This window comes from Mesocricetus auratus, unplaced genomic scaffold (genome assembly GCF_017639785.1).
Source record: "Mesocricetus auratus isolate SY011 unplaced genomic scaffold, BCM_Maur_2.0 Super-Scaffold_100008, whole genome shotgun sequence".
NCBI lineage: Eukaryota > Metazoa > Chordata > Mammalia > Rodentia > Cricetidae > Mesocricetus > Mesocricetus auratus.
In genome coordinates this window covers 50,459,977-50,485,066 of record NW_024429192.1, presented here as the reverse complement: position 1 = coordinate 50,485,066, position 25,090 = coordinate 50,459,977, and the positions used below count along the sequence as shown (strand labels likewise).

The following is a 25,090-nucleotide window of genomic DNA, read 5'->3' as shown; positions in this document are numbered from 1 at the left end:
GTGTGTGTGTGTGTGTGTGTGTAGGTAGGTAGGTAGGTAGGTAGGTAGGTAGGTAGGTAAGTATACCATCACAAAACCTTAACCAAGGCAGGGCAGATTGCTATATGTATCAAGTCTTGTGGTTCTAAAATGTTTCAGGGCATATTGGGAAGAATGTCCAGATATTCATGTTAAATGCAAAAAAATAAGTTCAAGTTTTTTTCTCTGCCTTTCACCATGTTTTCAACTCACACTCACGTCATTTACACATTTGAGGCTCAACATCTTTATCAGAGAAATAAAACTTTGAAGTTGGGTGAGGCAAATGTCCTTTGCAGTTCTAGGCCAATGTCTTTATATGTTCTATGTATTAAATCTAAAATTCTAAAATATCTATCACTTTCTCACACACACACATTCTCTCTGCTCCTTACCCCTTCCTCTCTCTTTCTCTCCACGAACTCTCCAGATTCCCGCTCTGTAGCTCAGGTTAGCCCAGAACTCAGTATATAGTCCAGGGTGATGTACAATTCTTAGTGATCTTGCCTCAGCTTATAGATATGAGCTGTAAGGCCAGACTTAAGATGTTCTCTCTTTAGAACACTGGTCAAATTTTCATGCTTTTTCCAGTAATTTGGTACTAGAGCCCTACATTTTAAAATGCAACCACTAGTTCTCAGTACTTTGTGTATTAAGAAGAATTCACTTATCCTCATTTTCAAATCCTGAAACCAGGTAGCGGCACCACTGAACCCCATGGTTTTTCACTCAGTGCTTGTCCTTCAGGGTTCGTTGCTCCTTCAACCTTCTTTATTTCTGATTCATCTCAATGTGGAAACTGATTTATTTTTTACTTCATTTTTTATTTTTGAATACTTTATAAAAATGCATAGTCTATGAAATCAATTCTGATTAGTTAAAGAGCAATAGTGCTTCCTTTTTATTTTACACATAAGCCACAAGTCATGTCAGAATAGACAATATAAAAGTATATGCGTATATCTTTAGACATTTAAATTTTATTGAAAGCAATGTATTTATTATATGGACCTTAGTAATGAAGACTACAAGCCTCTATAGGGAGATGTTTGTTACTATTTTATTTTAAGTTTCTGGGATGATTCATGTGCATAGTGTATATGCATGCTCACATGTGTGTGGACACACACATCCGTGCTGGTGCACTCACACAAGTATGCACACATGCATAAAAGCCAGAGGTTGGTGCTGGGTTCTTTGTCAGTGATTCCTCACCTTATACATTGTGGCAGGTTTTCTTGATGTACTTGGAAATCACTTATTCACCTTCCCTAACTAAGCAGTTTGCTCCAGGGCTCTACTGTGTCTATATCTCAAATATTAAGATTACAGGAAGACCACCACCAAGTACATATGTGTAGGAGATCCCAACCCAACTTGGGTTCTCATATTTTGTAGCAGCATTTTATTCACTGGTCCATCTCACTTGTCTTTATAGCTACTTAGCTACTTTAAATATTTCATTAAGCATACAGGAAATGACACACACACAATATATATATATATTAATATTTGAGCTACTGTGGCTTGAAGCATATTGGTCCCAAGTCAGACATGATTTGAAAATAAAATACAACTTAAAATATACTCTCAGATACTGGCATCTTAGTACCTTTTGTGGCATTGTTTTTCCTATAAAATAAGAACCTGATGCTAGAGAGATAGTTCAGTAGTTAAGAGCAGTGACTTCTCTTCCAGATGCTCTTCTAGAGGACTCCTGTTTGATTCCCAACATTCACATGATGGCTCATAACTGTGTATAAATTCAAGTTCCAAGAGACCCAATGTCTTCTTCTGGCCTCAGTGGGCACCAAGAAAGAACATGGTTCAGACATACATACAGCCCAAACAAGCATATACAAAAAATTAAATTTAAAAAATAATTTTAAAACAAAAACATGGGGAGGGAGAGGGAACTGAGAGTAACATGTGTAACAAGTTAAATAAAAATTATTATATATAAAAAACCAATAACACTTAACAATTTTGTGACTATTAGCATGCTTATTATCACTATGTTATATAGTAATAATACCCAAAACCATAAAGACAGTTTTTCAAATAGAAGGAAACATCATTATATTCTTCCAATTACTCATACATAACAGTTGTTCGTGTTGAAAGTTTCCGAAATTGAGAGAGAGAGATCATTTCCTATGCTTAAAAACCCTGGCCCTTGTTCTGAACCTGACATGGGTAGCCACTCTATCTGATGGGATACATACATCTTAACAAGCCCCCAAGGCCCAAAAGGCAGCCTAGTTTCCTCTCCAGGGGCCCAAGGGTCTTTCTGGGCTTCGTTTCATCCCTATCTTCACATAATGAACTGATTTTTCCCTTTATCTGGGATACCATGAAGGCCTTACTAGCTCTGAGAAACCATGGCGAATGGCTTTCTGGCTATTATTTTTTCCATTAAGGATAGTACTTCTATCTCCTGTATGGACAAATTACTCTCTATGAGAGTCAGCATTCTGCCAGTCTATAAGGTTCAGTTTCTATGTCTAAGGGAACAACAGCTGTGTCCCAGGCACTGGATTCCCCAGTGTGTCACTACCAGTTAAGAAACAGTAATCCCTCCTATGTTTATTCTGCTCACCGGCAAGGTGACTTTCTGGCCTGGCAGATTCCAGGGCCATGTCAAATGTCAAAAGCACAAACGGCAAAGCTTGCTAGTGCACTGAGAAGAAGCTCTTACAGTGAAAATCACCCTCTTTAATCATGTCCAAAAGTCTATTTTCATCTTAACAGTTTCAGCCCAACACAAAATGACCTAGATGCTGAAACAAATGCTGAAAGCCTTGTATACTTAGCCATGCCCTTCTTTTAATCCCCTTGACACTGGATCATCAATACATAGAATGAGCCCTAAGGTCCTTTATCTCAGCATTCTTAATACAGAATGGAGTCACAGTCGGCAGGGCATCAGTAACCGTGCCTCCCACTCACTACCATTCCTCACTCTCCTCATATGAGGGAGCCCCCTGATTTTATTGCTTCATTTGTCTACAAGACACAAGTTTCTTCATGAGTAAAGCAGAATTCCACATGGATTCTGTAAGTTAAAGTATTAATACTAACAAATTCTTAATGTTACTATGCTGGTAAATAGTTCTTATTGTGAATATGATCTGAAATGAGAGGAGGAAGGAGGAAAACAGGAAAGAGAGAGAGGAAGGCGAAGGAGAAAGAGAGAGACACTGATTATTTATTCACAAATATATACACCTGCACACATCTGAGTCAAAATTTCTAGTTTTCTAGACCTTTTGAAAGTCTAGAAGGTGTCGACACCAAAGTTTTACTGGGAAAAGACGTTGTCACTTGCTTTAAATGTGTTAACAGAGTGACAAGAAATTAAGAGAGAAGGAAACATGATTAATTAAATTTTTAGTTATTATGGGTGTAGAAGACCTGAATTCAGGGACATGGGTGATGATTACTATTACTGAGTTTTGCTTCCTTTTCCCTGCGGTCCTGGTATTCTCCAACCCTTTGATCTGTTTTGAAAGACCTTAATGTGGAGACAGTCCATCAGCTGCAGCTCTTTGCCTTCTGCCCCCTGTATTATGCTTGCCATGCTCTATGCTGCCAGAGTATTGCTGAGGACAAAACCCAGGGGAATGTGTTGTGGGTTAGATACAGAAGCAGGCTGACTTCTCTGGCCAATTGTAGTTACTCATGTTGGACAATACTTACATCCCTCTGTGTTTCTTATGCACAAAACCAGTCTGTAACATACTAGAAGTTCATCTCCTGCATTTACTATCCTACCAATCACTCTGAGTGGACTCTGGATGCTAAATTCTTAAGAAATTAAGATTAATGTTCTTGTGTAGGCAATGAGGTGTTAAAGATATGTATTTTTTCATTATTGGAGAAAAAAGTCCCGTGTTCTACTTTACTGGTATTTGATTAAAACTTTAAGATGTGAGACCTACAGAAAGACATATATGAAATAACCATTCTCATCCTAATAGAAAACCCTACCCTTTAGTGCTTACATTGCATCAAGTCAACATTTAAACCAACTTAGCAAATACTGTTGTGCCTGGAGTGAACACACTTTTCAATTCCTTGCAAACCTCTGGTCACATCATATTTTGTCAGTCAATTGATGCAAAAGCTTCTTTTCTGTGTGTATCTGTCTCAAGGCCCTTTTCTGCATCTGTGTTCTTGATCCTTTGACATTGAGCTTTTTCTACCACCCAGATCCAAATGAAACTTTTCTAACAAATGTGGTTTTGTTTTGTTTGAATTCTGGAAATCTTTTTTTCTTAGGAACACAAGAGGTATTCGCTAACATACTTGAGGGCCACACTCCATAGTGAAAGTGCTAAGAAGACAGCAGAAGGTTGAAAAGCATCGACTAAATAGACTAAGTGAGAAACAGACACTAAATAGACAAAAAGGAGACTGCTTAAAAAAAGAAAACTGAATGTAGGGACAATATAGTAGTCTATGGATGAGCATTAGAGACACCCAAAGAAGTTAAGTGATTGTGGGCATTACCAATACATTTCAGCAGATGGGGGCATTTAAAAACAAGGATAGTTTTAATTTATAGTTTAGGGTCGAGGACCAGAAAATGTGATTCTAAGATAGGAAGCAATCCCTATGCTATAGGTCTCTATGTTTTGATGAATCTGTTCTTCTCCCAGAAAAACACAAGAGACAGAGACATCTTCAGGGAGCCCTGGGTTAATGAAGTCCAACGGACTGCAAATAATATGATAGCTGAAGTACCTAGCCTTCAGGTTGCTTTTGATCAGAGCATGTGCTTCTCACCATCAGCTTAGTTTTGCGAACATCTTTTTTTGAACTTTCCTAATATTTACATGTTCTCAAATTCTCACCATCTTAAGCTCTGAATTTCCTTCCCCCTGAACAGCCAGTTACCACCTAACCTTTGGTGGCTCTCACAAGAGTGTGGGTACTGTCCCCAGAGCCCCAGGATGTGTGTTGAATACAGAACTTCATTCTTCCTGGTGTCTTTTAAAGTGCAGAGTACTTTCAAATCCAGATAAATCTAAATCAACTCTTTTCTTAGAATAGCTTTTGTTGTTGACCAATATATATATATATCAAATACACTAGAAAGAGATGATGAATAGAAACTCTGCATGGTATTTTACTAGGGAAGCAAGTTAGAACTCTTAGTATTTTGAAGAAAGTTTGTCACTCTAATGAGTGAGTCTCTAGAGAAAGCAGAGGATGCATAGAGAGAAGAAATTTGAGGGGTGTCTTATTGAGTTTCTCTTTTCTTTTTGTTGTTTTTTTTAAGAAGAGTGACTTATCCTTCTTAAAGTATATAATTGTTGAGTTGGAGTTACAGCTTAATGGTAACTGACTGTCCAGCATGCCTAAAGTCTCAAATATGGAAGGTAAGTAAAGAAAATGAAGGTATATTCTGGAAATTGTATGTTTTAATTGAACCTTTAAAAACACCTTTGTAATCAACATTTTATAAATTTTCAGATATCTAGCACCTATTGTTGTTGTTTTTTGAAAAATCTCCTGAGTAACTAGAACTAAGTAAACATTACTTGTTTTATGGCAATGCATTGAGAAAAACTGTCTATGCTTTGCTTTTGCTCTTTTTATTTTTGTACTTTCTAATACAACTAGTAAACTATTCTTAGAATTCCAAATCTTGTACAAACCAGCCAGGCTCTCAAACTTTCTCATTAAAATATAGAACCCTAGTCACCAAGCTCAGAAGTAATGTATAGACCATGTAACAATATGGGGAGTGGCCAGTATCAGAAGTACTAAGTCAACACTGTAATATTCTGGATTAGACCCAAAAAATTGCTTTTATAGAAAACGTTTATGATGACCCCACTTTAAGAACTGTTCTTCTGCCATTATTGGTGGTATAGCAAAAGACAGAGGTCTCAAGCCAGACCAATGACTTGGGACAATGAACTCTTGCAAGTAAAGACTAATGGACTAAAGGGTAACTGTGTGATTCAACGGGCCACACTATAGCTTCCATGACAAGATTTCTTCACCCATTTTTTGTTTTTGATGGAAGACATATCTGGTTGGTCAGAGATTGCAGTCTAGTCATGACCTGACAGCTTATCTCAATAGCTGGATGACATGGGGGCTCCCTCCTTCCTGCAGGACTTTCTGCCTCTACCCAGCCTTATCTGGAGGATATATCTAGGATGCATCTAGGACCAGGATGCCTGACTTCTCTCAAGGGTGACTGACCCTTGACACAGTTACCTGCAAATACTCTACCCCTCATGACCCACATGATAATTAGGCAAGTGTTCTAGCCATTTTGATAGGACCCTGCTGCCACATGCAAAACCTTGAGATAGGAGCATGTCACTTAACAGGAACTAGGGTTTGTCCCCAGGCTTCCCAATCCTATATATTCCTTATACTATGGAATAAAGTTGAGCTGATTCACCGAAGTCTATCTCTGGGAAAGTTGTCTCTATTCCTTCTCAGGGTCCACCAAAGCTTTCTGTCACTGCTACTGACTCTTGACCTCTCAACCTGGTGGCAAACAGGCCAAAGGGAAAGAGGACCCCCCTACACACACAGTTTTGTTTTTGTTTGGTTTAGTTTGGGTTTTTATTTTTGATTTGGATATTTTTGTTTTGTTGTTTTTTGTTTTACATACCAACCCCAGTTCCCCTTCCCTCCCCTTCTCCCACTCCCCTTATCACATCCCACCCCCAATCCACTCCTCAGAGGGGGTAAGGCATCCCTTGGGGAGTTAACAAAGTCTGGCAGAAAATTTCAGGCAGGACCAAACCCCTCCCCCCATATCAAGAATGAACAAGGTATCCGACCATAGGGAATGACTCCAAAAGGTCATTTCAAGCATCCAGGATAAATCCTAGTTCCATTGCCAGGGAACCCCCCCTACAGATCAAGCCACATAAATGTCACCCACATTCAGAGGGCCTAGTTTGGTCCCATGTAAGTTTCCCAGCTGTCACTCTAGAGTCCTTGAGGTCCCATTAGCTCCGTTCAGCTGTGTTTGTGGTTTCCTCAGTTTATGGGGAGGTTGTAAGGGCAGAGGGTGAATGTGAAGGGACAAGGAAAACAAGTGGGATTGGAATGCAAGATGTGAAATCCACAAAGATTCAATAAATTTTTTTTAAAAAGCCTACTCTTTCAAATACAGTTTACAGAGATGTACAATGACTACATTGTAAGTGCTCAATAAACGCTTGCCACATGTCAACATCACTGCTTCCCATTAAACTGTCGTGTCTATTCTATACTATTTAGCTGTTCTCACATTGTAAATGTTCTGTTTTTACATAATCCTTGCTTATTCTAATCCATCTTGACTCAGGTAAAAGTGTAGTAATTTCTCTTTCAAAATTGTCTTTTCTATTCTGAATACTTGCGGAACTATGATAATCATTGGCCTTTTAATTATGCATTGTTACAAATGTACATTAATGTACGAGTTTTCATTTCCAATACTGGGGATTAAATGCAGGACCTCATACATGCTAGGCAATCATACTACCACTGAACTATATTATAATCCTCTAGACTATTTGTTTTTAACATTTTCAATATCCATCTATTTGGATGGTTTCTGAGAAACTAAAATAAGAAAGAAAAGGAATCAATATATTTGCCTAATAAGAAAGTAGATACTGAGAGTAAATACCTATTCAATTCCTCTTAAATTATTAAAGCTGCTTAGAAAAAAATTCAATTCTTAATTTCTTAACTCTATTGCCAAATTAAAATGTGCCAATTTTTTCTTGTTTTGTTACATAAAGGAGTAATTTGAATGTGAAGTACTCATCCATTTTGAAATTCTGGTTGTCATTATAAATACTAACATAAATATATGTTGTATTGACATAGTTCTTAAGAGATAAACGTTATATTATTTTGTTTCATTTCCTGTAAGTCAAACTGGGCAAGTTCAAGTAGATACGTATTATTTCCATGGTTGGCAGCTTTAAGATTGCTAGAATTTCTAGGTACCACGGAGTATTTCACAAAACTCTCCCTAATTCTTTAGTAATGTCATGGCACAGACTTTTCTTTCATTTTTTTACCCACCCATATCTTTTCAAAGGAGGCATGTGAGTAAACACCCATGGGATTGAGAAACAGCTTTTCATCAGGTGATGGCTCTCCAGAGTTTAAATGCATGACTTGTAGTAATTTCTAAAAAATTTTTTTGAACATTGTTGCATTTATCAAAATGCCTCCCTGGGAAATAACTTTAGTTTAGAAGAATTAATTCATTTTTACCTCATTTATTAAACATTTGTTAGATTTCATATGTGTATTAGGCGTTGAACTAAGCATTCTAGAGGCTCTAAGCATTTTAAAAATATGTTAGAGACATATTCTATCTTCTGTTAGTTTAACTGGTAGGAAATGTGCGTACATAAAGAATTCCATTTTTGAGGTAGAAGGAATTAAGTGTCGTGGAGGGGATGTGCATGTTGAAAAGGAACAGGACTGACTATCTAACTAGCCACAGGGGAGACTTCATACCAGAGGCTGTGCTTAGGTCGGGTGAGCAAGGATGTGCACAGCCGATTGCAGCTGGGGAAGCTGAGCTCTTCCCTCTATACCTAACCATTCTGCTCATCATGCCAATGAATTCTGAAGGGATATCGATGGGGATTGGGATGGATGGCTGAAACTCTGGAACTCCCTTGATGTAGTTTGATTGAAGCTTAAGGAACAGCAGAAGGAAGGCTCGAAAGCCAGCCAGTGTCACACAAGGGAAGCTATCAACATCAGTGACAGAATAGTGGGATTCTGTCTGTGTATCTGTGTATCAAGGGGAGGATAGTGATTCCCTTACAACACTAGGGTTGCAACAGAGTATGTGCTGAATTGTTCATACCACTGTCTCATTTCCATGCTTTTGTTTTGTTTTGTACAGTTCCACCACTGATTTGGACACTGTGCTAACAATGTGCTCTAGTACAGAGCTCCACCTCCTGCCCCTCACATCATTGCCTTTGAAAAAGTGATCTCCCCAGAGGATTTTCTCCCTTTTATACACGGAGACTTGTGGGAACTTTTTTGGATAGTGTTTCTTTCCTTTGTAAGACTGGGATCTGAGATATCTCTGTAAAAGTAATTGTCTAAAGTGTTACAAGGTGAAAGGATAAACATTTTGGAAATAAAGCTATCATACTATCATTCTATTATCTGTACTTTTCTTTAGTTTTATAGAGCTGTGGATTAATCCAGGATTTCATAGATTCTAAGGAAGTGTCAAACCACTAACTTTGTGCAAAGCCTAGTATGTTTTATTTTATTGTTGTTTAAAATACTGCTTTATAATATGTAGGGGTGAGTGTGTGTGCTTGTTCGTGTATGCGCATGCATGTGTGTATGTATATATGTTCAAGCATGTGAGGGTCAGAGTAAAAACAACCTTGGGTGTCATCTTCACCTTCTACCTGCTTTGAGTCTGGGTTCCTCAAATATCACTGATGCAAATACCAGGATTCCAGGGTGGGTGTTCTATGAGTTTCAAAACGTTCTCCTCTCTCTGTTTCCCTTCTTGTATTTGGAGACCTGGGATAGTAGGTGCGCAGTACATCATTCAACTTTACATAAGATAAAGGGTCTAAATTCAGATCATCATATTTGCATGGCAAGCATCTTAGCTAGTGACATGTCTGTATTACTTTAAAATAAAATATTATCTATTTGTACCTTACGACTCAAAAGTTGTACGACGTAGTGACAGAATTAAGAACTTCCCGGATTGCTTTAGGTTATAATCTAGTTTTGAGTTTGAGAAAGGAGGATGTTGGGAGTGTGGTGAGTAAATATTGACCTCCCACATAAAACCTAGACACTCCTGTAGAAAGAGTATGTGAGTAGTATAAACGTCCTACACTGCAAAGTTATTATCAGACCCAGGGACTTGATGGCTTGATTTATGTTGAGTCAGAACATACAACCAAGGTGAGAAAATGTGTATATTACAGGAAAATGACTCCTTACCCTTTCAAGTTATTGTTCAGGTAGCTCCTGAACACTGCAACTCGGTGTGCAGTGAAGAGGAGAAAGTCAGAGTCTTCTTTACACGCTGTAGCATATAGTGAATTGGAGATTTGAGGGACATGAAGTATTATAAATCATCTAAAAGAGTATTTATTAGACCCACCCACAAAGCGACAAAATTGAAAAGTCATCTGTCCATCCTGCAAAATGAATGCATCTTGTCACACTACAGTTCTTCACTGTTATGCACAGAACTGCATCTTATTCTCTATAAACAGTGTGTGGCGACTGTCTGTGTTGCAGCCTTTAGATTTACCTGCCCACTTATACAGCCTCTCTGTGCTCCTTGCCCTCTTCCTGATGAAGATTTTGTGGTCCATCTTTCCCAAAGGTTTTAGGTCACACTTATGCTCAAAATGTGGGGCAATTCTGCCCTCAGCTGGCCAAAGAAATGATTGCATCTGGGAGTCCCAGCTCAGGGGCTCAGAATCTATTTTGTGATTTAAAGATGTACTTTCTTGAAAACTCTAAAGTTTAGCGATTTCCCAAGGCACACTTATTACTGCAGTTATTATTACAACTTTCGTGGTATTTCTGGAATTATCAACTAAGAGAAGAATACAGACTGAGCTCCTGGAGGAATACTCCTTCCTGGCACTTTCCTGGATTGCTAGTTAAATGGAGTCAAACAAGGTTCAAGTTTTTAATAGGCATACTGCAGATCTGTGATAAGAAATCTCTGAAAAGAATGAGTAAGAGTGATATAACTATTTTTCCTTCGTCTTTCTAATTCATCTGTCTACCATTTTTTTAAAGGAGGAATGAACATTCAAATGCTTTAATAGTTTCCAAACCCCAAAGAAGGATCTAATCAGATGAAATATCTTCTCAGGGAGGGTTGTGAGCACCAGGATGGTGGACAAAGAGGAAAATGATCTCTCTAGTAGCCTAAAGTCCAAAGCACCAAAGAAACCCAGTCAGCTATTTCTATTAAATTGAGCAGCATCTTTTTTTTCTTTTGTTTTTTCTTTCTTTCTTTCCTCCTTCCTTCCTACCCCCACTTCTCCTCTGCACCCTTCCTCTCCTCTTCTGATTTCTGAACAGAAGCAGACTTCCCATGGGCCGTTTCAAGTTGAGGTAGGACTCAGCTCCTCTCCTCTTATAAAGGCTTGGTAAGGCAATCCAGTATGAGGAAGAGATTCCACGAATCCTACCAAAGCATCAAGGATAGGCCACAGTCCCACTGGTAGGAGTCCCAAAAGTAGAAAAAGCTATACAACTATCATCCATATGTAGAGAACCTAGGTCAGTCCCCTCCAGGCTGTCTAGTTGTTGCTCCAGTGTCTGTGAACTCCTATGAGGTCATGTTAGTGGTCTCTGTGGGTTCCCTTGTAATGACTGTGAACCCCCTGTCTTATACAATCTTTCCTCCCTCTCTCCAGCAGGATTCCCAGAACTTGGCCTAGTTCTTGGCTGTGGATCTCTGCGTTTTCTTTCATTAGTTACTGAATGATGGCTCTCTGATGACAATTAGGGTAGTAACTAAACTGATTACAGGAGATGGCTAGCACAGGCTATTTATCCACTATTGCATAGGTCATCCTTGTGGATTCATGGGGATTTCTCTTAAACCAGTTTTCTACTGACCCCAAAGTGCACCCCCATCAAGTCATCTCTCTCCCTCTGTCTGCCCACAGGCCCTCACTATACCCAGGAGATCTCTTCTGTTTCTCCTTTCAAGGGAAAATCCACATATTCCTCTTTGGACCCTCCTTGTTTCCTAGCCTCTCTGGTGCTGTGGATTGTAGAATGGTTACCTTTACTTTACAACTAATATCCACTTATAAGAGAGGACATACCATGTTTGTCTTTCAGAGTCTGGGTTATCTCACTTGGGATAATTTTGTCTAGTTCCACCAATTTGTGTCCAGATTTCCTGATATTATTTTTAACAGCTGAGTAATACTCCATTGGGTAAATGTACTGCATTTTCTATATCCATTCTTCAGTTAAAGAACATATAGATTGTCTTCAGATTTTGGCTATTATAAAGTTGCTATGAACGTAGTTGAACAAGAATTCTTGTGGAATGTTTGAGCCTCCTTTGGGCATGTACCCAAGATTGGTATAGCTGGGTCTTGAGGTAGATTGATTCTCAATTTTCTAAGAAACGACCATATTGGTTTGCAAAGTGGCTGTCCAAGTTTGCACTCCTACCAGTTGTGGAGGAGTGTTCTCCTTGCTAATGACAGAGATCTTAACTAATTTGCCTTAATATTCTTGTAAGCACATAGACAATTACATATATGTATATATATACAGAAAAAGATGATTTATAAAACAAATACTTCTTTACAGTTTATTTATTCTGTTAAAATTCATTTTACATTCCAACCACAGTTCTCCCTCCCAACCCTCCTGCCGCTGCCCTCTCACCCACCCCTAGTCCACTCCTCCTCATGGGTAAAAGCTCCCATGAGGTATCAACAAAGTCTGGCACAATAGGGTGGGGCAGGGCCAAGCCCCTCTCCTATGCATTAAGGCCAAGCTTGGCATCCCTACTTGTTCCTTATGGCCTGTACAAATCAACAGTTTTATCTAAATTTTTTTGCTAAAGAAAAGTATACCAGATTGCCTGTGAAGGCAAGGTTTAAAAATGACTGTGTGATTGTGAAACTGCTTAAGTGAACAGATTAGAATCAAACATGATTAGCATATTGATCATTGAAGTAAGTAAGTAATTTGAAAATAATAATTGATTTTTTATTTATTGCTTTCAAACTTGTATTCTGACACTTCCTAACAGTAGATAAGTAAGCTTAGAGTTTTTTGTCATGAACACTACACACAGTCCATATCAGGACACATACTCTACAAGACTGGACATCAAATTAAACTTCTTTGTGTGACTGATCCCAGCAGAGTTGTCTTCTTCACTTCAACCTCTTTGAATACTATCATGATGTGGAACATCATTCAGTGCTAGTCACTATTTGACACAAGGAAAACAGAGGTGACAATACCAGGTCAAGTGCATGTTCTCCTGTTTGTCTTTAGGATACAAATACTCTTTTGCTATCCTGTTTTCTATCATAAACACCATTTGAAGGACATGAATAATTATCTTAAGAATTGAAGATTGTAAACTGCTGAACATTTTCCTCAATTGTTACATTCTTCTAACTAATAAGGTGTCAGAAAATAATGGAATGAGTGTTTTTTAATGACTTCAGTTCAGGAAAAAGGTAATTATAAAGCAATTGCATCATCAATGTCACCCACAGATATTATAGGGCATCTGGATTCTGCTAAACACAACTTTTATTTTTCATCTTTTCCTTCTGTGTAACACACCAACTGCATATCCTGGGAAGGTGGAGAAACAAAGCAAGAAACTTCATGAAGGTTGAGAATTTGAGTATGTCAGACCTTTCAGCAAATGTTGTCCAAGCACCTATTGTTTTTCTGCAAAAGAAAGCAAAATTTATAGAGAAAAATTTCATAACAGTTTCCAGTGTATTAACAGTAGCTTCTAGATAAGAAAAGCTATTCAGTGACCCATCTGTGTTCTTTTTTCTGTTAGCATATTTAATTTCTGAAAGTTAAGTTGCATATTGGTATGTCTGTCTATTCATTAATTCATTCAAGTCTGGACCTCATGGTGTTTCCTACAGGAGGAAGACTATATAAGTCTTCCTAAAAAGAAAAATCAAAAGGTGGTATCCAATCTGAGTTTCAAACCAGCAGACAAATAATTATTATTCTTATGAGAATAAAGCCTTAGCAGGATACTCCAGTTAGCAGGAACAAATGGACAGACTCAGAGCATGAGATTGCATGGGGAATTGCATGGGACATTGGTTATGATGAGCACATTGAAAGATGAGTTTCAGAATGAAAAAGGTAATAAATCATCAAAGCTCTCAGATTCTTTGCAAAGAAATATTTTTTTCTCAGAAGCGATAAAGAACATTTGAAAAATTTCAGGTTGAATTTTCATGGGAGAATATATGCATTCTGTGATCAACTCTTCACTTTAGAGATATCATTACAGTAGCAGCTTAGTAGACAGAAATTTAGAGGACTAGATAGAAGATGATAGCAATTCAAAAACAGTGATAGTAATTATTGGATCTAAATCTCAACCTCATGGGACTGATGGTGACCCAAGAAAATGTGAGCATTTGGCATCCAGTGCACAACATTGTTAATCCACTCATTTCTCCTCTGAGAATAAGCTGTAAGAACACATACAACTCTGAAAGTGTAACATACCTGGTGCTTAAGGCTATATATATTTCTGATGAGCGAGAAGCATCATATCCTCTGAGGGGTGACACCCATACTCTTTTAACAGCAACTGCAGTGAAAGCCTACAAGCATTGAGGCAGTGTCCTTGGTGTCTAACTCCACACCTAGGAACTCTGGCTGCCTGGATAATTGCATGCAGCCTTCACATAGAAGAGAAATGAGTTTTTGAGGCATGTATCTTTTGGCTGAAATCGATGTAGCAGATTTGTAACTCTGCACAAGCAGCAGTAATTATCATGATTCTCCCAGAAGAATTCAGCAGCAATTCATAAGATTTTAGAGAAATAGTCTTTTGGTGGTGGAGGTGAGGGCGTGTTGGAAAATGAACATTTTTCATTTCATCGGCATCCCTCGGTATAATCCAGAGTTACTGGAATTTCTGAGGTACAATGTAGTAACTGTGTTCAGTTTGGCTTAACTTTTCATTTAGAATATAGGGATTTACTATAAGCTTTTCTATCTTTTTAATTATGAGAACCCAGAATGCTGTGTGTTCAGAAACAGTTTAAAAAGCTAGTAATCTCAAAACAATGCCATGGCTTAATCTGGAATCTGTAATAATACTTTTGCGCACAATGGCATATAATATAAACTGATAGGCACATTCTGTGTCAGCATCTAGATTGCCTGATCTTTAATTAGAACACCAGTGTAATGGTTATTTCTTTGGCATTGCTATGTTAGCACTAAGTGCCACATACAGCATATGAAGATGTTTAGGAAAAGATGCCAACTTAGTGATACGATGTGCAGAGTGGGACATAAATGTGTTCTTCCAGATGTTGTGTGCTTATTGATTGCTTCCTATAAAATAAATCCTCAGTTATTGAGAATTGTGACTCAGGTTTCCAAATGCCACTTGCTTCTCCATGTATCAGGAAAATAATGGTTATTAATATTGTGGCTTTCTATTTGTTATGAAATTTTAGCCCAAATATCAATTTATAATACATACATATTTATGTTGATACATATACAGTACATCATACAACTCATAAAATTCAAACTTTTATAATGAATATCCAGTGCAAGGAAAAGACAGAGCATAAATTTGCATTTACATGTGAACACTCAAATCCACTTTGCTCATGGCAGAAGGAACCATCATTCTAAGATTAATTTTATGATTGTCTTGTTTGTAATAATAGAATTATGTCATACAAATTTAACTAGTAAATTACTTCACTTTACTTATTTTTAAGCTTTATAAGAGAATAAAATATATTTATCATTCTAATATTTTTTTCAAGACATGGGTTTCTCTGTATTGTTTTGGAAGCTATCCTGGAACTCACTCTGTAGACCAGGCTGGCCTCTAACTCACAGTGATCCACCTGCCTCTGCCTCCCGAGTGCTGGGATTAAAGGCGTGCACCACCAATGCCCGGCCATTCTAATATTTCTATTCTATTAGTGTACAATACTTCATTGGATGAACACTCTGCACTTAGAGACATACAAATTTGTATATACATATATACATATTCATATTTGTTAGTGGATGCTCATATCTATGGTTTTTACTATATAAATTATAAGAACCTCTTAATTGAGCTTTCACCAAATAATTTATAATCCCCTTCCTATCCTTTAAAGATTTTAGTTTCTAAGCTCTGAATCTGCTTTACTATAGATAGAAATTTTTACAATTCATCTTAGAATTGACCCAATGTTTAACCTTCTTCTTCCTTTTCTAAAGGCCTTTCCCCATATGTCTGGGCCTATCTGATGCACAGTAGGTAATGTACAGGATAAGCTTCCCACAGAGAACATTCTTTTAGAATGATGTATTAAATCACAGGTCAAAGTATTTTTTAATGAGATTGTGTGTGTTATTTAGAAAAATATTTTTCTTTATTGGTGCACCAGTAATAGTCTTTTGTCAGCAACATGTTTATATTTATAATATGTCTAAATCTCTAGCAAACAGGGAGGGGTTTTAGTTCCTTCTACTCTTTCAATTGATTATAGAATATGGACTGGATGTGAATAGGAAACTGGTTCATTGGATAAAGTTACTTTTGCAATAGTGAATCAAAGAAAAGATTTTTAAGCTATAAACATATATATGTATATTTCCACAATCATTACTAGAAGTACTGTCTCCACTCTCATCAGTAATACCTCCTTGGTGAGAATTATTGTAAAATGAGAACTTGGTAGTTTTTCTTTCTTGACTATACAATTTTAAGCAAAACAGAAATTACACCAAAAAAGTTTGTTCCTAGAGGACATCATCATAACCACCTTATCTTCAAAGTGTTAATAAAAATACTGGATAGGGCCTAGAGAGAAGACCCAGTTATTTAGAGAACTGGGTGTTCTTCCAGAGGACCTAGGTTCTGTTCTCAGCACCCAAATGGTGACTCAGAACCCCATGTATCTCCAGTCCCATGGCATCCAAAGGCTTCTTATGGGTTCTTCGGTCACTCCACAATGCAGCACACAGACATACATGAGACAACATAGCCATGGACATAAATGGATAAAATATTGGATAGTAATAATAATATATGTGCTCCTGAAGATTTTTAGATACTATCATCAAAACTATGAAAACATCTTTAACTAACTTTATATCTGTATTATTAGTATTGCAAATAACAACATGAATATGTTTTTAGTAAATTGATGTTAATCTCAAACTTTACAGTATTGAACAACTGAAAAATTTATGTTTCTATCTGTAGGATAATTATGAACAGGCATTATCATAGTGTGATAAATGTTTTCACATACCATTTTTCTGGTTTATTGTCACATGTTTAAGATATACATATACATAATTACTCAGAATTCTCTTATTTTATTTAAGTCAATTAGCACCTGCTACAGCACATTATAATACCATCAGGAGAGACCCTGACAGTACTGTAAAACAATCCAGAATGGAACCCAAGATAATTAATTTTAAAAATTTCAAAACAGTGCCCTCCATGGTAGCTGCTAAACATTTCTTTGCATTTGTTTAACCCCCCCCCTTTTCTGGTGTAACATTTGTTGATAATATGCTAGCACCCCCAAACTTAAGTGCCATATATCATAGTTAATTAAAATCTCCACACCTTTATTTTATTTACTATGGAGCATGTAACATATATTGGATGTATCAACATTTGCTTTCATAGGAAAATTCACTGCTATCTCAAATAGCTTTCCCCCCCAAAAGAAAATAGAAGCAAACAAAAAGGACAGGCCCCCTTGTCTGTCTTTGTATTAACTTTTCTGTGAATTTTCCATTATTTTGAAATCATATATTGTCTTCCCTCTAGTTGCTATAGACGTATCATTCCTATTCCTTCTAAAGTTGCATCTCTTCAGAATATCTCAATCTTCATTCCCCGAGTTTTGGGAGACATAGTTCAATGTGTTACTATACACAGAAACAAAACCTAAATCTTCATTCATTATCTTTTTTATTTGACATCAACATTTGAGCAAGTAGCAAGAAAAGCAGAGACGCACACAACACAGATTCTGGGCTGTCCTTAAGCTTTGCTCCTAATTTTGTAACGTGCTTCACAACAAGCCAACACTGCCCCATGCTCTCCCACCTACCATTCATTATTATACATGCTCCTTTATATTGTTTTACATTTGAATTATAAAAGATACCTGACCTTCAGTTATTTGTTCCTATCCAACTTGGCATACAGCCCACCTCCAATTCCATTGATGTGTTTTTCTTTGAAATTCACCAGTGGCCAACACATTGTCAATTTCAACACTTTTTAATCCTCATTTTATTTTAGCTCTAAGCAGATTTCAGCACAGTTGTTTTTGCCTCTCTCCTTGTGATCTTTTCCTTGTGTTGTTGTACATTATCCTATTTTTGTCATGTAATCACCAAATTTTCTTATCTATTCTTCAGCTCTCTTTGCTTACTTCTTTGTCTCCTCCCAACTTATCATGTTGACATTTCTCAGGGGTCAAGTCACAGTCTTCTTTTCAAATCAGTGTCTTAATAAATCATCTCTCTCAGATATGCCTCTTTTTGACACATCATCTACACTGCTAAGATAGGACATTTTCTTCTTAGTTGCAAATTTAAATTTCCAGTATTTTTAATTTGACATTTCTGTTTGGAAGGAATGGGTTACAGATAAAACTCCCTGACTCTTCCTCCATTACCAACACATGAGCTACATAAGTCTCAGTGTTCAAATGCTTTGGGCAAACATAGATTCCTGTGGGGATAGAGGAGGTTATAAAATGTAAAATTCCGAGTTATTTTCCTTCTCATTTTTCAAAATGTTCACTTATCATTCTAATGGATTTTATAGTTAAATTGTCAACCATTAAAGACTTCAGAATGCCATTGTTTTCTTTACTCTTCTTCATAAATGATGGGAAAGATATTGCAGTAGGGAACAAAGTTCTCACCAACTAACCTGGTAGAGGAGAAGAGGACAAAGAAGAGGAAGAGTGGGAGTAGTAGGAAGCAGAAGGGGAAGAGGAAGAGACAGAGGAGAGAGGTAGGGAGAAGTCAGAGAAGATAAAAAAGAGAATAATGGAAAGAGGATACAGGTGGAAACAAGACAACGAGAGAAGGAGAGGGGAAAATATGTACAAAGTAAGCAAGTCTGATGAACTTTGAAGAAAGAATTTGGCTTATCTTTGGAAAGACATGAATATCCAAAGGAACAGAAAATTACTGTGAGTTGCCTTTCTTCTAAATATGGTGTTTGCATCCCAACTTTACCCATTGGTCTAAAAGAACATGTCTTATGCTGCTCTTCCTGTATGGAGAGCTCCTGCACCCATCCCAACTTGTCATTGTGGTCTTGGCTTTTGGCAGGGCTTTGTAACTGGTTCTTGACTCCTGAGATGACTGTCAGCACTGTCCAGCCTCTGTACTGGATCCCTGACTGATGTATAATTTATCATAGCAGATAGTCTTGCAGAGTGCATAGACACCCCTCCATCTTCTGGTTCCTAATATTATCCTTTCTACGGTAAGAGAGAAGCGGGAAGACACTTGTGACTTCTAAGCTGTACTAAGATATAAGAAAACAACATCATTTCCTGGCAGGCAAGGTTGCTAGGCAGATACATCAGAACAGACACATAGTCAATCTGAGAAGTACAGCTCACTGAAGACGGAGATGGATATTGAGAGTGACTGTGGGCTTGACTTGCTTCCCTCTTCGTCAGGATCCATATATGAAGCACATCGACACTGAAATTCTATCTGTGGCAGAGGATGTCCGATTCAATTGCTCTTTTTTAGTTATTACTTGTGACTAAGAAAAACAAGTATCAAAACTTAAAAAAAACCCACAAGGAGGAAGAAAGACCTTTGAACAAAATGACAGAAAATCACTGGGATGGTGAAATCCATGCAACCTCACTCTCACTGCTGACAATTTAAAGCAAACTTTTGGGATACTGTATAGATTCAAAGTCTATTGAAGCCTAAAGATTCTCATTCACTTAGTTCGGAATCTTGCTATTAGTAAGATCACAATATATATCAAAATAAAACATTTTGTGAGGCTCAGTTTGATTTCAACAAATACTGATTGTGTGCCTGTTCTGTTAGGCAATTGTATTAGTCCCGAGGGCACCTCTGGAGGTCAAGAACAGGTATCCTAGCCCTCGTGGGGTATGTAGTCCAAGCCACAAGGTGGCACATAAGGTGGAACTTATACATATTTAGGTTTATAGCAGCAAAAACTCAGCCCAAGAAAAATGAAATGTAAGATTCCATGGTCTGGGGAGTCTTGGTATAGATCCCCATGTTTGAACAGGGAAAAGGGAACTGTTCTATTTGGCACAGGCTTCCATCAGAAAAAAAATCCTGGTGTGTTATAGTCACACTGGCTGCTTGATTTCTATCATATTAATCTAGAATGTATTCCTATGGGGCAGCTTATGCTGAAAAGAAGCTTCACAAATGAATGAATGAAGAACAAGACCACAAAAATGTAGGCAGAGTTTTCCTGTCCTGGAAACCACTTCCAAATTACCACACAGGCTTATATTAATTGTAAATGCTCAGTCAATAGCTCAGACATATTACTACTTTAAGATAACTGATATCCCTTATTTACAGTCTTCCATGTGGTGGTACCTTTATTAGCACAGCAAGTTCATCTCCTGCTCCTCTGCATCTGCTGCAAGTTCTGACCCTACCCTTCTTCCTCCCATTCTATCCTGGCTATCCTGCCTAACTGTATCCTATTTAGTCATTGGCCAATCTGCTTCTTTATTAAACCAGTCACAGCAAGAGAGCTTCACAATGTACAAAAGGATTATTCCACAGCACAAAAACTGATTTAAGCCTGTGCCTGCTGGGCAAGCGTTGCAAGTATGAGAGCCAGTGTGTAGGGATAGAGGAAGAGACACACTTTCTGCTCTCCATATGTCCTCCAGGGGTGGTAAGATTCAGCCAACGACAGCATCTTATGCACTTTTATACCTATCCTCCCATACAGTGCTTGGTTACAAAACATACTGCATATGTCTTTATTAATATGGAGAGTATGTTTCAATTAAAACAATTCAATTCTTCCTGTTTCAGTTCATGTGAGCTTCATAATTCTATTTAAACCCATTGACCTGCCCACCAAAGAAGTTCAGAAACAAAGACAAAGTTATCATTTATTCACAAGCTAGAGAATTATACTACATTGTGCCAGAAATAATTGTGCCTGGCTTACAGATATTTCCAACATTCATTCCTACAAGCCTAGGAAACGTCGTTTTCTGAGACCAAGAATAGAAGATTCTGAGAATTTAATTAAGTAACCTAAAGTAATGTCAATTTGGTGTAAGATAAACATGCTTTTCCTTCAACAACTGCCGAAGTGTGCTGTAAACGTGGGCTGGTGTGACATGAAAATCAAGCCTTAACTTTTAGTTGAGTTACAGAAGTAAGCAAATGAACCTTCACATGGTGGCTGTAAGCTTCCATGTAAGTGCTAGGAGTCAAACCTGGGTCCTCTTAAAGAACAGCAAGAACTTTAACTGTTGAGCCAAAGCCTCGGCCATTCTTAGTAGACCACGGCATGGGAACTTTCAGAGAAGATTCGGAAGCGCACAAACAGCTGCGTGAATGACTCTGCATGGTAGTGAGTATGGTTTTGTGTGTGCCACAGTGAGTTTGACTGTGTGTATGTGTGTGCATGACAGTGAATGTGTGACTGTATGTGTGTATGTTAATTAGGTATTATCACTGGCACTTACTTCATTAGCCATCATCGAATATTAGTCACAAGGAATTAGCAACCCAAAGTGGGTTAGAACTCACACCTGCTGCAACAAAACATTGTACCAGTAGAGGGCGCATCCATCTCACAATTGAAGCTGCTATTGCAACCCTGGTGAACTGCTTTTGAAGGGAGCTTTGAAAATCCAAGAAGTATAGTGTTTAGAAAAATAATTGCTCATGTTTTAGTTTCTGTGCTTATATGCGAGGAGAGATGCATGAAATTAGTGCTCATCACTTAAATTATAGGTATTACAATCCTGTGGAGTATTAGATATTACCTCTGATTCGCTGCATTATAATCCTGTGGAGTGTTAGCTATTACCTCCGATTCTTTGTCATTTTCAAAGGCCAGATGTGGCCATTGTTGTCCTGGATATTATTGGAGCGTTTTATTCCCCAGACAGTGCTGCTGTACCTCCTGGCCTTATTAATATAGTGACAAATGAAACCCTCTAACCTCCCCTCAGCCTCCTCCTTCCCTTTTCTTATTCCACCAGACTTTCTGAAGATGAGGGTAGAACAGATCAGGCAAGGGGATAAACAGAAATAACAGACATGCATGCTTACATAGTTACATCTTCATTCTGCAAAATTTGGCATGAAAAAAGAAGTATCCAAAGGTCAGGTAGATGCAACCTTTAATTTTTCGATGTGTTCTAGCTATCTAATTTTCTAATAAATAGCAATAGGTATATGTGCATGAGTCCTAGAAAGAATTCTTTCATTTCTCTTTTTATTTGCTCATTTTACTTCTCCTTTAAAATGGTCTCTCTATTGAATTTTAAGAATTCCTTATAATGCATTTTGATCACATTCACCCCCCTCCCATCTCCTCTGAGATCCACCCTCATCGCCCTGCCCACCCAACTTCCTGCCTCTTCTTTTCCCCCACGCAGTCTAAAGACTCTTGGGTACAGGGTGATGCCTTAGAGCATAGACAACCTATCAGGGGCCACAGCCTTAAGAGAACTGGCCCTCCCTTCTCCTGGTAGTTGTCAAAGGACAGTGTTTCCTCAGTCTGGAGTAGGACTTTGTGTTCACCCTCCCCCTTCATTCTGAAATTTTGTCAGCATGGTGCTTGTGCAAGCCCTGTGTGTGACTCTTGGATTCCTTCTGCATGTCTTCCAGTATGATTCCTTGAAAGCAGGGTGTGTGGTACAGGTGTCCCATATTATGCTAATTACTCTGGAGTCTTCTACATGCTGACTAGGCAGGGGTGGATCTCTGTTAATCACCATCCACTGCAAAAAGGATCTGTAAATGCTTGTTTGTCTTCTAAGGAGAGACATAAAGGGTGTGTTTTCAAATGGGAGAGTACATCTAGGAGGAGTACATGGAGAAGAAACTATAATCAACACATACCGTATAAGAAAAAGGTGTTTTCAATAAAGAAAAATGGAAAAAGGGAATCTACACTGATGATAGCTCTGAGATACACATACCCATGGGTATAGTGGCAAGTCATTAAGAGTGAGAGCAACACTATGCCCATTTAACATAATGATAATAGTATGCTCTCTCCCAGTGCCTATGACCTACAGAATCACAGGTTCTTGGTCCTCATAGTAACACCAGGTTAGCACTCTAATCTCAGCTAGAAACTCACCCTACTCCTGATTATGAGAGGAGAACTCCAAAAAGCTCATCTTTGCCCTGTATTAGGTTAATGTATCTCAGTCAAGGTTTTTGCGACAGGCTATGTGCCACTGCACAACCCTGGAGCACAACCACCTTTCAGGAAAAAAAATATACTGATATAATAAAAACTTTGTGGTCCTGAATCTCCATATATTCTGGGAGAAGATGCATAGGTTATCATGGTTTCCCTTAAAATCATACTGGTCGTAATATCAGTGAACAAGCCTTACTTATGTAAAGTGAATCCCCTAGAAGTCTCACTGCAGACTGCTGCAGAACTCCATCTGGCAGTAAGCCCCATTTTGTATTGATGTTGCTCTCCATTCCACTAAAATAATGGAAGCCATCTCTTATGATGACTTTATAGACCCATCCCTTTAGTTCCCTTTTTATTCTTGCCCCCATACCAGGCATTTCTTTTCTGTGATCTTTGTGTAGATGTTCCTAAGGAGATTGGAAAAAGATTCTCTTTGACCCCCACTCTCACATGTCAAATCATGTTATCCAAATGACTTGAAATTAGTATCTCCTGTTTAGTCACCTGAGATGTTCTAGTTTTTGATGTTAAATGTTTTATGAACATGCTGAGATTGTCATGTGCTGGCTGCAGAATGTTTTAGGAAGTAGTGACTGCATTGGCATGTTCTTAAAGCATGAGTTTCTTTTCCAGTGCCACAACAGCAAACTTAGGAACTCACAGCAAAGTAAATATATTATCTCACAGTTCTGTACATAAGCAATTACACAGTATGTTTGGGTTATCTTCAGAACCATACCAGATTATAATCAATACACTGCTATGTTGTGATTTTAATCAGGGGGCCCTGAGATCAAAGGTTGTGCAAAAGTTCATATTTGTCTTTTAGTTCTCATGGCAGCCATGTTTCCATTCTTTGAAACTTTTGGGGCTTTTGATGTTGTTCCTGCTTTTTGGTGTGTGTGTGTGTGTATGTGTGTGTGTGTGTGTGTGTGTGTTTAGAATTCATAAAATGAAATTGGACCAGATAATGCAGGATAATCTCTCTATTAAAGATCAGTTTATGAATAATATTATTTGCATTCCTTAAATCCATATTGTCACAATCATGGAAATTACTGTGTGGAATATCATTGAGGATCACAATTTTTTCCTACCAAAGTCCATAACTTTCCTACCTCCCCATAGAAAGTTGGAGATGAAAAGAATATCAGAGACTGCCTGCTTCAATCTCTTCCCATCTCAGGGGTAGAAAGCCAAGGTCCAGTAAGATATACTTGTCAATGTGAGATGAATTGATGATACATCAGTCCTCTTTTTGGTACTTTCACTGTTGCCCATAGATTTTTGTATCTTAAAAGCCTTGTCATCTTTCTAATCCTTCTAAGAGTCTATGCAGTCATGAGTATTATTTCTGTTTTACCAGCTACCCACCTTAGCATTGTGGTTTTATTGAATAAAATTGCAGAGAAAAATGTTAGTAAGACATTTTCAAATGCTTAAATAAGATTTTTAATAGAATTTTCTGAGGGAAATCAAAGAGAGAGAGAGACTAGACTGAAGTGACTAAAGAGAAATTACAACTCAACGTAAAGAGAGTAGATGGTGTGTACATTGACACGTGGGATGTGGCACAAAATGAGTTGAACTAGCACAAACTGAGCAATCTATATCTCCATGAGTTCAAGTGTAAAGTAGATGAAACAATAATACTTAAAGGAAGATAAGGTGATTTCACGAAGAAGGAAGGCACAGGTGTGAAAACTTTCAAGTCAATAGCAGCAAGAAGATTAGGGATTGTGTCTGGAATAAAATGACGTGTTTGAAGAGTCAGCCCAATGCCACATCATGTTGGCCAGGTAACAGACTCGTCATCCTCCAGGGTTTACAACTAAGACCATGAGGAAGCACATAGATTGATTGGTACAGAGCATGTATAGTAAACAACATGACTTTTTT

The 25,090-nt window shown here is 37.9% G+C and overlaps 1 protein-coding gene and 1 long non-coding RNA gene across 3 annotated transcripts in view; both read left to right on the top strand.

Annotated features, from left to right (window-relative positions):
• The window catches only part of LOC101835248 (limbic system associated membrane protein), a 2,091,329-nt gene that overhangs the window by 1,186,343 nt on the left and 879,896 nt on the right, over window positions 1–25,090 (top strand). The gene's annotated exons all lie outside the window — the stretch shown is intronic.
• LOC121141738 lies at window positions 2,972–9,185 on the top strand. The gene is made up of 3 exons (XR_005878677.1): window positions 2,972–3,075; window positions 5,303–5,402; window positions 8,915–9,185. It is a non-coding gene; the product is annotated as an uncharacterized LOC121141738 (long non-coding RNA).